We start from the raw sequence: 11681 nt of genomic DNA, 5'->3' as shown, positions 1-11681 counted from the left end.
GACCCCACCCATCCACGTTTTGATTTATTAGTCTACCAAATGAGGAAGAGAAAGAAATTGTCCAAAAACTCAAATCTTTCAGCAAACAACTAATTGGAAAAAAACTGGATTAGAGAGCCGATGAGGTTTGCCAGCAATGAGAGTACTGGACGGGATCCCAAAACAAATTAACAAAATGAAGAAGGAATCCGATAAAACCCGATCTAAACAACCTGTACTTCATTAGATGTTCAATGGATAAGATATAAGAACTCTCAATAAATAATGCGACTTGGTGACAGGCCGGCAATAAAGAACAAAAAAGACAAAGTTCAAAAATACAATTCCCTTTTTCGAAAACAACCAATTTCAAATTGATTGAAACCACTTCGTATCAACTCGGCTCATTAGGAAGGCTAATTTATACGTGAAGCAATTGAATCTTGTCATCATACGTGATATGTTGGACGACTGCAAAACTAACAGCGCCAATTGGGCGAACCCATTAGTGAGATAATGTGGAAGGAAAACAGAAAACTCAGAATGAGAGAATATCCAAAAATCAAGATTTTTTTTTAATGCGTAGTACCAAAGCCAAGAAACCATTGGTTTAAAATAAAGCTGTAATAAAGATTAGATCATGGTTTACTGGGAAGAGGATGCGACCTATCGTTACAGAGACCAAGCTACAATATTGAAAGAAAAAATAAAAAAGTGACGAAGCTCAAAAATAAACTGGTTTTTTGAAAAAAATCTGTTCAAAAGTTCAAACAAACTATAAGCTTTGAACTTTAAATAAAAACAGATCAATTTGCAACTGCTCAGGAATCAGTTGTGCTTGTTATTATTGAAGCCAAATCATAGGAGGACAAAAAAACAAGCACGGATAAACTAGAAATTTCACATACAATTTATGGAAGCCACACTGTTGAAGTCATTATATCTATAATTCATTGAAAAACCAGTAAAAACATTAAACTGACAAAAGCAATCAAATGATTTGCTTTAGTCCCTTTTAATTTTAACTGGGTTTTCTAGGTAAAGCGTCTTTGTGGAAAAGACAACAAAAAGAATATCAAGTACTGACCAGTATCGAAAACAGAAAATTCTTATACAAAGACATTTCTAAGCTCCATAGACAGCTGTCATAACCAACCAAGAAATATTGTTTATCGCAACAGAAAATTGGTTAGTTCTGTCAATAATAAGACATAGTTGCTTGTTGACGACAAAAAAAGTGAATAGCAAAAGTGTTTTGTTCCAAGAAAATAATTGAAATTCTCTAAAACCGTTAACTATGAACTGAAATCAGGAAACAGATTCAAATAAAAAAAATTGTGGAATTAATCGAAGCCTTTCATTTTCATAAATATACTTAACTACAACAAAAAGAATGACATTTAGAGGCAAACACAAAAAAAAATCCTAATAAATTTTGTGAGAGCACGGATACGCAGACGTTAAATCTATAGCCTATTCACTGAAGTCTTTAAACAGGTTCTTTTGCGCATTTCTTCAATGCTGGTTGGACCTATCGTTAGTGTGATAAGTTGAAAAGAAACAAGCAACAACACAAGATGCAGGCAAAATATGCAAATATTGGGAAGCTCTAATCCAAAATCAGTAAATAGATTCAATTAAACGGCTATAGTTGCCGTTAGGGCTTTTGATTGACAAGGATGTGCTGTTTGAAAACGAAAAGAACCACAATTTCAAGAAAAGACACAAATCCAAGAAGTTTTGAGAGAACGGTTTCGCAGTCGTTAATACTATCAGGGATGTCAGGTATATCAGGGACTATGTTGTAAAACTATTCACAGAAGTCATTAAAAGTGTGTATTTTGCGAATTTTTTCGATGCCAATTGGGCTATAACTAATATTATTAGTTGCTAAGGGAATAAGGAACTACCTCAAATACAGGAAAACATGCAAAAATTCACAAATTTTTCATGAAATTTCGTAGTAAGAAAGCGAATAAAACATTACTTGAAAATAAAACCAATAAGAAGAGTATATTTTTCTCCTCTTGGAATAAGTTTTACCCTGTATAGTTTGAGACAAAAATAAGATTAAAAATTGGCAAATTTCAAGACTTCACCAACATTCTCTTAAAACAAATACATTCAAAGTCATAAGAGGCATTAGATAATAAATGAGGTTAAAATGAAAAATATTAAGGTAAAATATTACAAATGAATACAAAACAAAAGGATACGAAAATTTAAAATATACGAAAAAATATTTTCAAAGCCATAAAAACTATGAGCTTTTCTCTGAAGACAAACTAATTTTACATATGGCCCTATTGTGTTGTAAAAAGGCCCGATAATCATTGGTTGGGCCAAGATTTGAACTAATTCATGTCAATATCCAACATAAAAAAACAGAACTGCGAAAAAAAATTCAAAAAGACCGCGCCCTCTTATAATCCGAACAATTATGATTATAAGAATCCGCGTTGAGTTGACCTCTGGCACTGATTTTTCTCAGCGTCCAACAAAAACAAATTATTAGTCCATATGTTTGCAAAATAGATCAAATAATGACTGAAATATATCAATAAACCGCAAACAAATCATGCACTTTGTATAATTTTTAGGTTTTTTTTCAAAAAACCAGTAAAAATTTAATTACAGAAAACTGCTACAGGAAGCAAACGTACAATTTTCTTTTTAAGAGTTTTCAAATATTGTGGCAGGTGATATTAGGCCTCTACTTCCTGCAAATTAAACTAAGAAGGAAGCAAAAGCTTATTTAGAGCTTTTTTGAGTTAAAAAAATTCGAAAAATTTAGCAAAAATAGTATCCAAAAAGTTCAATTAAAACGAATGGGCGAGCCTTCTCTATCCTTAACCGAAAAAACATTTTTTTAAAAATTACAAGTTTTAGCAAAAAAAAATTGGTCAAAAACTACGGAAAACAAGAATAAAAACAACGGAATTCACTCTATTTTTCTCAAAAATTTAAACCTCAATAACTCCCCGTAAAATACGAATTTCAAAAAAATCTTTTTAATTCCATATTCTACGCTGGACGAACATTCTAATGATACCAGTCTCAACTCTCTACGATGAATATATCGATCGGCCAAAATTGACTGAACAAAAAAAACCATTTGAGTATATAGTTCCTCCCCCCATATGTGGGTCGGAACAAGTATAGAAAAAAAACATCAAGAGAAAAGAATAGCAACAAATTATAAACTTGAGTCGGGAAAGAGAAGAGTCAACTGTTATTTTCAAGAAAAATCTCAATTATTAATACCGTTACGCTAAAACTGAAATCCGCGACCACTTGTAAATTTCACAAGTGGACTTTTCAGAAAACGAATATGGGACACTTGCGACATGAGCAACAACTAAACATAATTTGCCAAGAGAAAAAGAAAATTGTGTTCTATTTCAATTAAATATTTTGTTGATTGTTGCTGATGATTCAAACGGCTTTCAAAGTTATATTCTTTGTCGGCCTCCTGTTGATATCAAAACAAAAAATGTGTAGTATATATAAAGTTCGCCAGTTAATTCACTTTAAAAATAAAATACAAAACCGAAATCAGGACAGTTCTTCGCAAAAGTAGAATTTCAAAAAGTTTTCTACATTTTTACATTAAACCTTGCAAACCCTCCTGTTTGGTTTGACATTTTTAATTTAACACTAAAAAAATAGAGGCGGAATTTCAACAGAAAATGGAACTACTTGCAAAATAAAAGAAAAAAAATTCTTTTTCAAGTTTTTTGACATTAGAGACGTATTATCAAACACTTTTTTTCATAGTTTTCAATTTGTTTCACAAAGAAAAGAGTTTTTTGTTTTGATATTATTTCTACAAAAATGAAATTTGTTCAAATAAAGGGCACTTGATTTGAAAGTAACTTGGAATAGACTTGTTGTCATAAAGACAATACTTGACATAACCACCAGCTTCAATAGTTGAGAATTTCAGGTTATTTGAAAAGATTTTGTTGAGAAAAAATCTCAGCTAGGATCTTGAGTCAAAGTGATTTAAAAAATTTTCATCAGTCTGGAATATCAGGTTCTTTCATATTTTAAAGGTTTTTAGTGAGCTGAGACAGTACCCGGGTCGAGACCGAATGGTTAATTTGTAAGAACTTGCACGTTTCTTGCAAAAGATTGTTAACTTGTAAGATTTTGCAAGTTTCTTGCAAAAGATGGTTAACTTGTAAGAATTTGCAAGCCGAATGGTTAACTTGTAAGAACTTGTAAGTCAAATGGTTAACTTGTAAGTTTCTAGCAAGTTCGTTCCGGTCGAGCACAACTCATATTGGTTAATTCAATTTAACATTCAGTCATTTACCGTAGAAAGTGCGTGGGAGATAGTTGCTCTGTTTGGATAACATAAAACAATCCGACCTACGTAGACAAAATGGTTACTTTTTGAATTTTATCAATTCAAGAAAGATCTTTTTGCAATTCCATTAAAAAACTGTAGATCTCAATTAGCTTCTTCACGATTGCTTTTTAAAAATGTTCCCAAAATATTGATTTCGATTGAATTTTAACACTTATATGTCAGTATTTTCTCAAAATAATTTAGTGGCCCTTCATTTTTCTACCCTTTTTTATAATTTAATTCACACCTTTACAGATTCTATTTTTCCAAACGTCCGTTTACATTCATGTCTTGCAAAGTTTTATATACGGTTTAGTGAGTATGTTTGTGTTTGTATGTGTTTTTGCGTGTGTGTATGTGTGTGTATGCGCGTGTGTATGTGTGCGTGTATGTGTGTGTGTGCGAGCGTGTATGTGCGTGTGTTGTGGTGTGTGTGTGTGTGTGGTGTGTGTGCGAATGGTTAACTTGTAAGAACTTGCAGTTCGAATGGTTAACTTGTAAGAACTTGGAAGTTTTTGGAAGAAAAATTTGCAAGGCGATGCATCGCCTGGTAAGTCTCTGCCAGAAACTTGCAAGTTCTTACAAGATAACCATTCGGCCTTGACCCGGGTATTCACAATTGACCTTATTTGATTTTGAGACGTATGAAAGCATAGAGGAATATCAGGTTGTTTTATATTTTAAAGGTTTTTAGTGAGCTGAGACAGTATTCACGATTGACCTTATTTGATATTGAGACGTATGAAAGCATAGAGGAACGATTTCTAATAACTTTTATTGCTAAAACTCCAAATAATTAGTTTCTTTGTTTTCTGGACAAATCTATTGAGACTTGATTTTTTGGCCCATAATATATATGTATTCCATGATGCAGACTTCTGATCTCTGTTTATTGATTTTGAGGTGTTTCAGAGCTGTTTGGCGTAAAACTAAGAAACAGGAATAAAGGTAACATTGACAACTGTTGTTTGTTTATAATCTACTACCCTGTGTGTGGTACAGAAGGAAATTTTCTGTACCAATTTTGTTTTGTTCATCTATTTTATGTTTACTTTAGTTGGGATAAACTTTCTGTTCACCGAGAGGATACTTAGCTCAAAAAAAGAAGTGATTTGATCACAGCTCCTATTTTTGATAAGCAACTATCATTCTTCGGACAGCCATTCTAAAATTTATTTCTCATTTAATCTCCCTTTTCATCTTGAGGATAAAACTTCTTGCATTCGTACTTTTTTTCAAACACCACAATTCACAGTGTACTATTAGCTGCAAAATAATCGGAATGGACAGTTGCTAAGCGTTTTTCTAGTCGGCCTGAATTCCAGTTAAATTCAATGTAAACACAATTGTAACGCATTTGTTGAATAGAGTTGAGTTTCACATGGTGCAGTAAGCAAAACCTCATGAACGGGCGGTACTAGTGTAGTTTAATTCGGGCGCGTAATTCTCAAACCTGCAATACTTGCAGAGGAAGGAGTCTTAATCGATGTTCTTCGAGACGCACCACACGAGAGAGTAATGTTTCCCCACAGCCGGTATATGAGGAATGTCGTACACTAAACAAATCAAAGTGGACGCGAATAGAGGATCAGTAATAAACAATTGAGAAATGCGCTGCTCAATTCAAATCAAAATATCGAAGCCGCAATGTGTGGGAATCGGCCTGGAAATATATATGATAGCAAAGAGAGTTCCTTGTCATATTTGATTCCGGGTGCAGAATGATGGCACTTTTTTGCTCCCAAGAATCAAATTAGAAGATGGACAAGAGGACCACAGTGGAGCATCTGCCAACGCCAATGGTCGCCTATTTGTGATCTCGGTGGTCATGAGTAATCAATATTACGAGATATTTTCATTGCGAAAATGCTCGATGGAGAAAATAAAAGAGAGCCTGTAAAGCAAGCAAACGCCTTTAAGCAAACAAAATGGCTGTCAATATCGAGATGAGAATATAGAACCAACTGAAATTTGCCGTAACTTCTTCCTACACAGTCGTCAAATCTGCAATTAATCCATAAGATCACAAAATTCAGAGAAAATGGAGTGTTTTGGGGGACAATTATCGCCCAAATCAACAGAATAACAAACAGAAGCCGACTTACTGTCCTAACTGCGGCAATCTGGGGTCACCAAACCATCGCCAAAATTGCCTTTCTCAAGGTAATTTTTGTTATAACTGTAGTATAAAAAATTATGCGGAAAACAAATTTAGGAAAATTGGAAACCAGAACCCAAAGTGAACAACTTTGAGGGCACTCCATCGGATAATGCACCAATTGGCACTCATGTTGAAGATCAAATCAATCAAATAGCCTCTATGATGCAGAATCACAGCAGACATGAAACCAATTACGATTCGAAATATAACGTGGCAAACCATGATTGCATTGCATTGTTCTTGGACAACCAGAGTTTAAGAGAATTCGAGGCAAAGAACATAAAAATCCTATTCGGAAACATTCCAACAAAAACATAGTTGGATTTGGGAAGCTTTTGTACTATCGCACGCAGATGTATATCAAATGCCATCACGAATGCAAAAAATTGAAGATATTGGATACAAGCTGCAAATGTGAAGGAATTGAAGACGTTCTCAAATGAAATAATCAAGACAACTGGAGTAATCATCACCAATCTCAATAGTAATGACATGAAGGCAACAAATTTCAAAATCAGAAGGTCATCATCCCATCATTAGAAGAGACCTTTTGCCAATCTGGGTGACTATCCATTTTTTTAAAAATGAAAAACAAATAAATGGCATTAATCAAAATCGATTTCCAATAAAAAACAAAAATTTGACAAACTTCTTGATCTTATTTCCCCTATTGCTTAGTCCAATATACATACAATGAAAGCAGCATTTCAGCAAAGTTGCACTTAATCAGATCAAAATGGATTTAGAATCGCAACTAAACTACAACACTTAGAACACACAGAAATCCAAATCTACTTGACCGAACAAAAAAGCATATCATAAATTAAGACAGTTGCACAGATAAAAATTTTATATCCCCTATAGTGATAATTGCAAAAAGCAATAAAGCAGTTAAGAATGAACTTGAATCTAAAACAATAAACAAATCATTACACAAAAACAAATATCAAATGCTGAATATTGAAAATCTTATTGACACTATTCATGATAATTATGAAACAAATTCAACAAATGAAACAGCATTTTTCACCACGTTGTATTTATAGTGCGCATACAGTCAACCTAATTTGGACTGGATATGTGCCGCCAATGCAACTTCAAGATAATAACCGGCCAATCAACTGGCACGCACCGATTCATAACAGGTTTTTATGGCCTAAAAGAAATTCCACCAGCAGTTTTCCAAAAGGTAATCGATTACATTTAGTTTGTCTGCAATACACTCACTGTTTTCAGAATGATGAAATAATTGTCAATTGTGGTTTACAACAAGGGCACATATAGTTAGATTTGAAATGTCTTTAAAAACTCGGCAACAAAAATCCCAGAATAAGACTACCTAAATGCCGCTTATCAAAATATGAAATTAAATGCTTATATTTTATATTTAGTCGATCAGTTATTTGCCCAGTCGAACTTAAAAGATCAGCAATCCATGCTCGTTCAATACCAAAGATTCTTAAACAATTGGGATCCTTTTTGGGTTCAGTACTTGACCTATGTGATTTTATACCAAATTTGTCAGTATTATGTCACCCCTTTTGTCCACTACTTCAACAACATACAAAACTTGAATAGAAAATCTCGTTTCCAACAAATTAAGAGACATGTTGAAAAGGCAACAGAACAAACACACTATAATTCAAACTTTTTTGTAAAACCTCTCTTGTTATTACAGACCATCGGGCATTGTAATCTTTATTGAAAGAACATCGCTCTAACAAATCATAAATTAGTAGGTTAACACGTTAGGCAGATCAATTGTTACCACCCCCATCTAATTTAAACATATACAAATTGTGGGTGCAAAAATGGGGTTGGTAGATTAAATTCTGCGCCACCCATATCAACAGTCAAAAATCACTAGTGAATTTGACATGAAAGTTGAAGTTGCAACAATTAGCCGCATTCGTAACGTAATTATAGCATTGTATACAAACTGTTCACCACCGAGTTTTCAATCACAGCACTTTAGCGCGATATATAGTAAACATTTCATTCGCTCTGCTAAAACTAGCAAATTAAAGCATTCATTAAATAAACAATTCTGACCGTAATTGCCGCACGAACAAGGTTTATACGAAACGTTTGCAACAGCTTGACCTATGTCTTAAACTTTGTCTACAACATCTCAATCAAAGAACTCGGAGTGCCCGAGGTCGCGGATCGTAATGGCGGTTGCGAAAATCAGGACAAAAGCTGAGCGAAAAATTGATCTTTGAATGTTTGCTCAACGTTGCCGCTTTCCTACCGCAAGACCATGCAAGAAAAGATAAATAGAGATATAAAAGACCTATAGAAATAGTTCATAGGTGACATAAAGAAGAGACACCGACAAGTAAACAACGCTTTAGGAGTTTCCTCCGCCGATTCAAACATTTCCAAATCCATGCCCTCCCGTAAGCCTACTAATCCAAAATTTATCCAAAGCCGCCGTATTTCTGCAGCCACACCTTTGGAGGAACAAACCACTACATTGACCACAAAATCTCATTCAATGGTTAAACAGGCAAGACTCACATCCAGATTCAGTGGCTGCCAACTTCGAAGGTATGTTAACACTGTAGAAGAAAAAGTTAAAATCCTGAGGTCAAAAGACAAAAGATATCTGAAAATCCGGTAATTTTGACTGTAATTGCTGAAGAAAACGCCCGTCCACGTGTAGAGGAGACAGATTTTAATTTACCAGTCGTAAGCCCTTCAGAGTATGACTACAAAGATTATGAAAGAGAGATGAGAAGTTCTGTGTTTAAAGCCGAGAACCAGATATGAACATTTTAAACCCGCTAACAGTTTTTATACATCAAATCAATCTGCTAAATTATGACTGCGATTTTCTTGTAATCGGTTCACCTTTCTATCCCTTGTCAAACGTATGCATTTGTACGACATGTACGCCTTATATCACATATTTTTTCATTTAAAACTATATTATTCTACAATTGCACAACATTCGCATCATGCTCTTTCTTAATCTTGATTACTTGTCATTGTGCAGTAAAATTATATTTTTGTTATCATTAGTTATGAAAACCAGCAAATTTGAAATTTATACTAAGATAACCAGCAGAAACTGTTATTAAAATGTAGCAGTATTCTATTAAGTATTTTATTATTTTCTCATTGCCTATCCATAAATCTGTGCATGTTGTAGAACTTTTGTTTCTCTCTTAAAATTATTTCGTTGTACTAGGATAAGTTCTGTGAAAGCGGAGGATATGTGGTACAGAGCGAACTCTTCAGCGCCAATAAAATTGAGTTCATTTCATTTAAGTCGACTTTAACTTGTGATGAAATCTCTGTTCGTTAAGCAAAACTTACCTCCGTTTAGAAAGGAATTTATTTGATCAAACTTCCGTATATGATAAGTAACTATCATTCTTAAAATAGCGATTGTGAAATTTAGCTCTCTTTTTATCTCTCTTTTGATCTTGAGCACAAAATTAAGTGGATCCATACTACGTTTCCAAGAACTACAATTCACCGTGGTAATGTGGCTAATACACACTCACAGGATAGAAACTTGCTACGCATTATTTTTTGTAGTGTGGATTCGGGACGCGAATCCAATTAAACTGAATTTAGATGCAATTTTAACGGTATCGCTGAGTATTACGAGTTTAGTATCACACTGTGATATAAGCAAAAAAAATGTGGTTGCTTGATTTTGACATTCTGCCATTTTGGTACAAAAACTTCATCAAAAAACGCCATCATGGTTCTGCTACAAGGACCTCGCTTCACTTCGTGTTATGGCCTTAAATCAATAATCTTTTTTTCGAATGAAGTTTTCCTTCGAACCTATTTTCGATTAAAGGTGCGGTCAAGTGATTAAACATTCAGTTAGTTTGAGTATTGAGAAGACGACTCGGTTGACTCCTATATGGTAGCCAAATGCTCCAAAATGCAGTTCGGGAAAATATCTTTCTTTGAATTAAATTAAAATCGTTATGACTTTTTAATCCAACATAAACAATAATCAGACAAAAGGTCTATGATTTAAGCTTCTTTGAAGATGCTGCTCGAAATAGAAAAACATTCCTCTACAATTCTTGAATGATTCAAAGATCAAGAACACGTTTTGGCATTTTTAACATGAAATTTTATATTTTTTTTGTGCGAAACCATTCGTACAGTATGCTCCATATTTGAATACGCAAAACCATTTTTGAACAATTATAGTCTTTAGTAACGTTTTTCGAGATTCAATCAATTGCACCTGATACACTATTATTCAGATAGATCGTTAAAAACTTATGCCAGTAAATAACCGGTTCTTAGTTTTCCCAGTGCAAAGAAAGCAGTTTATGGTAGGTCACAATTTGGTCAGATACACAATGCCACAATTATTTTTTTCTGTTTCTTCTCGTTTTCAAACAGGATTTTGTAAAAATTAATGTTTCGGTAACAAATTTTTTCTATTGATTGAAAATATGGCCTGATATGAAAACAGAGATCAGATTGAAACATCAACTTGAAAACCTTTATCATATCCAAACTTTTATAATCAGCAATTCAAAAAACAAAAGTCTCATAAAGGCTAGCTACCCAACTGGTGAGGATTCAAATGACAGAATCTAAAGAAATCTGTTTTTGTATGCTCTCATTTAGTACAGTTTAATTGTTGGTACAGTTTATTCCCACGCAATGGAAAATTTTGCAAAATTGGTAAAACAAAAGTTATTTATAAATGGATAAATATATATATATATATATATATATATATATATATATATATATATATATATATGTATATATATATATATATATATATATATATATATATATATATATATAAATCATATAATATATATAAGCGTACGAAAACATTTAAACTTATATTATTAGCTCCGATACTTCAAAAGCAAATAATTACCAATTATGTTCGAGCTGAAGTAATTTTCAAAGGAAGCAGAGTAAAAATCCGTTTCTAATATTTTCAAAATAGGTCACAGGGTTTGCCGGGGCATAAAAAAATCCACGGTTATTACCGTTTGCCAAATATTTTTTGGCTCTCTTTTGTTTCATAAAAGGTCCTCTAATTCCAAAAATTCTTACTGGCTAAAAAATTATCAAAAAAAACTTTGAAACATAGACGTCGATTAAATTGCGTTTATATGATTGCCGAGTTCTTCGCTTCGATATTAGCTATCTGGGAATTAGCGATGCAAACATTAGGTTTCTGTG

The 11681-nt window shown here is 33.3% G+C and overlaps 1 protein-coding gene across 1 annotated transcript in view; it reads left to right on the top strand.

The window, feature by feature from the left end:
- LOC142341614 (uncharacterized) overlaps nucleotides 1-11681 on the top strand; it is a 221242-nt gene that overhangs the window by 128435 nt on the left and 81126 nt on the right. The window lies entirely within an intron of this gene.

Source organism: Convolutriloba macropyga, chromosome 6 (genome assembly GCF_964194025.1).
Source record: "Convolutriloba macropyga chromosome 6, txConMacr16.3, whole genome shotgun sequence".
NCBI lineage: Eukaryota > Metazoa > Xenacoelomorpha > Acoela > Convolutidae > Convolutriloba > Convolutriloba macropyga.
Note: the sequence above shows the minus strand (reverse complement) of the source record. Positions and strands in the feature narration are given on the sequence as shown.